Below are 4245 nucleotides of genomic sequence, written 5' to 3'. Positions count from 1 at the left end.
AGCCTACCATGCAGGGCTAGCTGGGAGAGCGGGGGCTGCCAGGCCGTGTCCCCCACGCGTCCCTGCCTCCCGCGTGACTCGCCGCAAGTGGAGAAGGACCGGACCTCGCGAATTCAGCACGCATTGGTTCAACCCCTAAAATGTGCCCAGACCCCTAACTGTGTACAAGCCTGAACCAGAGCGACCCTGACTTCCTGGAGCTGACTCTGAGTGGGAGAAACCATCCTCAAACTCAAACCCCAGGTCATTTCAGACAGTGTCAAGGGCGATGGAGAAGATGAACCAGGTGAAGAGAGGGTGAGGGCAGAGATTACTGCTTTTAAATACATCGCCAGAAAGTGACAGGTGGGACCTGAGTGAGGAGCAGCAGTGAGTCTTGTAAAGGTCTAAGAAAGAGCAACTCAGCAACACAAGTGCGGGGGCCTTGACAGGGGACCACCCCGACATGCCATGCGTTGGAGAAGTGCAAAAAACGGAGCCCAGGCCCAGCGAGGTGGCCCACGCCTGTAATCCCAGCCAGGAGGGTAAACAGGTGGATCATGAGTTCAAAGCCAGCCTTAGCAATTTATCGAGGCCCTAAGCAACTGAGACCCTGTCTCTAAATAAAATACAAAATATCAGGGGATATGGACCCCGAGTTCAATCCCCAGTACCAAAAAAAAAAGGGGGGGGGGAATGGAACAAGGGGAAAATGATGGGGAGTGAAGTGAGAGAAGTGGGCAGAGCCAGAGCAGGGAGGCCGGTGCTCAGAACTGGGTGACTTTTCTTCTGCTTCTGTTGGTTCCTCATCCGTGGAGAACCGACTACAGGCTAGTAAGGATTTTGCAAATGTGTTTATTCCACAGATATCAGGGAACTGGACACTGGGGATGCAGGAAGGAATGAGAGGACATTGGCTTGGAAGTGTCAAATGTGTGTAGTTCAACCAGATCCATGTTAGCAAAAGCCCAAGGAAATGCCCAGCTTGTATACCTGTAATCCCGGTGGCTCCAGAGGCTGAGAGAATGGGGTGAGACAATGAGGTTCCTGAGTTCAAAGCCAACCTCCACTGCTAAGCAAGCCGGTGAAATCCTGTCTCTACAAAATAGGGCTGAAGATGTGGCTCAGTGAGCTATGTAAAGAGAACTGTTCTGACACACAGAGAAGCCCAGGAAAGGGGCACATCTAGGCAACAAGTGTCCAGGGAGCTAAGTGATGCTTGATCCCCTGGAGCTGACACCCCAGCCGTTGGTGGAGGCTCACTTATCAAATACCAGGCACAAATGTTGATACAAGGGCTGACAGAACGTGTGGGTATGATTTTTGTTTTGCTTTGTTTTCAAGAGCTAACCTGATAGCAAAAGGATATTGTCACAGAGGTTCTGTAAGAGAGAAACCCCGCAAAGTTCCAGTGACTGAAGGTAATCAAGTCCCTGCTCAAATTGCTCCTCACAGGTGGAGGTTCTCCAGGCAGGAACTCAGGGACCCACGTCCCTTTCTTTGTGTGATTTCATTTTAACATGGGATTGACATAGTCACCCTGGGACTCAGGACCATTCCATTCAAGCCAGAGGGGGGGAAAGCATTGAAGTTGGCACATGGGGGTTTCTATGGTTCAGCCAGCTGCACTGGCTGCATGTCAGAGGCAAGCCCACAGTCTCCAAATGAGTTCTGTCAAAAGAGTACTATGTATGCCCTAGTGGAAGAGGAAATCGGGTTTGTTATCAGCTGTAGAGATCATCTGGAATGGGAATCTCTGAACGCAGCTATCCAGTCCCCATGTCCCCTTCCTGAAGGCCTCTTGCTTTTTTATGCAATAATGTTGGGGGGATCATTTTGTCATAGCACACAAGGAAAGTGTCCCTATTCTCAGCTACATGGTATTGCATTGGCTGCATGTACCACTTTTTTTTTTTTTTTAAGAATTTCCTGTATGACATTTGAGCCACTTCTTATCTTTTACTATTACAAACAATGCCACAATGTATATATATATCCTTGACTTACCTGAAAATTACCAGAAATGGGACCACTAATTAAAGTGTAGATGTTGCTCTATAGTGCCCCTGGGCTTATGGTGTCTCATAACCCATCTTAAGTTGGAAGTAACATACCTCACCTACCATCACTGCTTATCTACACTGAAAACTGTAGAGGGCTAGTTGCTCCCCTTGGTGACTTCAGGGCTGCTGGGGAGCTGCGCTTGCTGCTACTGTCTGGCATGGCGAGAGGATCTTACCGCATATTGCTAGTCGAGGCAAAGGTACAAATCCAAGTTTCTAAATATGCTTTCTACTGAAGGTATATTGCCTTTGCACATGGTGAAGTTCAAAAATGGTGAATCAAATCATTGAAATTCGGGGACCTTCTGTGTTAGCCACTACCTGTGTATGATTAATTTACACCCCACCCCTCTATAATGTCTGAATTTCTTTATACCCTTACAAGAACAATTTATTATCAGATTGTGCTGGGGATACAACCCAGGTCCTTAAACATCTAGTCTAGAGCCCCCTCTGAGCTAAACCCCAGCCACCTCAGACATTTTTCTTATCATTGTTAATTGGATAGGTGAAAAATAGCCTTTCACTTTAACATGAAGCTGTGTTTCTCTTAGGAGTAAGCTTGAGCATCTTTACCCACATATAGTCATGTGTTTTTTCTCTGAGAGGCACTAATTGTCCCTGGTTCATTTTCCTCTTGATCTGATTCCTGGCCTCTTTAAAACTGGGTTGTAGAAATGCATATATGTATGTCAAGGCAATTAATATTTTGTCTGTCATATATGGTGCAAATACTTTTGTGGATCATAATTTATCTTTTACTAGTAAATACCCTTAGAGAGCCAAGTGTTTCTGAACCATATTCTGTTTCACTGTTCTAGTCACAGTCTGACCACTGTAGCTTTCCCTTAACCTCCCATATGATCTTTTTATTTTTTTGTACTAGGAATTGAACCTAGAGGGACCTAACCAGTGAGCCACATCTCCAGCCCTATTATTTTTTATTTTGAGACAGGGTCTCCCTAGGTTGTTTAGGACCTTATTAAATTGCTGAGACTGGCTTTGAACTTGCCCTCCCCCTGCCTCCAGCTGCTGGGATCACAGGGGTGCTCCACTGCACGCAGCATTCATACTGTCTTTTCCCTTAACCAAGATTTTTAAGCCTCAGAAGGGTGAGGTGGCATGTGCTTTAGAGGGATCCCTCTGGGTTAGCATGGAAAATTGGTGGTAGAGGGGAGACAGGCTGCTTGTCTGGGATGGGCTAGGAGACAGCATGGGGGTGGGATTGACAGGTAGCTGTGCAGAGATGAGGATGAGGAAGAGGTGGAGGATGGTGCCCAGTTTCCTAACATATGCTGTTTGCCAAGATGGGGAAGCCAGGAAAGTCGTAAATTTGGCTGTGGGAAAGGATGTAGAAAATGAGGTAGCTCATAACCCTCACGTGTGTTGATACAGCGAGCACCTGCGTGCTTGGCCCCATCAGGGTGCAGGGTGAGCATCTCAATTTATTCTAGTTTGTTTGCCCTTGGTGCTCACCATCACCCCGGTCCCTAGTTTTGGTTGACCTCTTCCCCATGCCCGTTCTACCCTCTCCCCATAAGGAAATCTTACCTGTCAAGATTCAGCCCAAATCCCATCTCCAGTGGGAGGTCCTCCACAACTACACTAGCCTTCCATAGCTGCTTCCTCACAGTCTTCAGTTGCACATCCACCAAATGCTTCCGACCCAACTCACCTGGTTGTGCTGAAACCCTGTTATAATCAAGGCCCCTGGTGGCTCAGTCTGTCCAGAGCACTAACTAAAACACAACTCTTGGCCCCACTTCTCCCTGAGAGTCTCTATGAGCTCTTTTCTCTCTTCCACATTTCTTCCCATGTGTTCTCTCACTCTCCAGCAAGTCCTCATTCTGGAAAAAAAAAAAAAAAAGTCCTTTTCTCTAAGTTTCATTTTCTCTTTTCTTTTTTGTCCTTTGTCTCTGAACTCACTGCCTTGCCAAGAACGGAACTGGCAAAAACAACAGCACCGTGCCAGGACTGAGATCTTGGGGAGAGGCACCCCAAGTCACTTCTTCTAAGAAAATGGACAGCTTCTCAGCAGGACCCAATAATGTGTGTGTGTGTGTGTGTGTGTGTGTGTGTGTGTGGTGCTGGGGATTGAACCTGCAAAGCAAGCACTCTACCAACTGAGCTATATCCCCAGCCCCAATAATGTGTTTTCATGTTGAAAAAACTCTAGTTCCACTTGCTCTCTAAAAACCAGAAG

General features: G+C 47.0%; 1 protein-coding gene and 1 long non-coding RNA gene across 4 annotated transcripts in view; one reads left to right on the top strand and one right to left on the bottom strand.

Moving 5' to 3' along the window:
- Window positions 1-3736, bottom strand: part of Aldh2 (aldehyde dehydrogenase 2 family member) — a 28137-nt gene extending 24401 nt beyond the window's left edge. The window contains exon 1 of one of the 3 annotated variants that reach the window (XM_048785622.1): window positions 3718-3736. The gene's annotated coding sequence lies outside the window, so the exon portion shown is untranslated. Of the gene's footprint in view, window positions 1-2707; window positions 2715-3593; window positions 3613-3717 lie in introns of those variants that run through there. The other 2 variants (XM_015502526.2, XM_048785624.1) reach the window with 2 other exon arrangements.
- LOC125611243 lies at window positions 7-3022 on the top strand. Its single transcript, XR_007341398.1, has 2 exons — window positions 7-297; window positions 846-3022. It is a non-coding gene; the product is annotated as an uncharacterized LOC125611243 (long non-coding RNA).
- Window positions 3737-4245: the final 509 nt, after the last annotated feature.

This window comes from Marmota marmota, unplaced genomic scaffold, assembly GCF_001458135.2.
Source record: "Marmota marmota marmota unplaced genomic scaffold, marMar, whole genome shotgun sequence".
Taxonomy (NCBI): domain Eukaryota; kingdom Metazoa; phylum Chordata; class Mammalia; order Rodentia; family Sciuridae; genus Marmota; species Marmota marmota.
The sequence above is the reverse complement of the archived record's forward strand: the minus strand, read 5'-3'. Positions and strand labels throughout refer to the sequence as shown.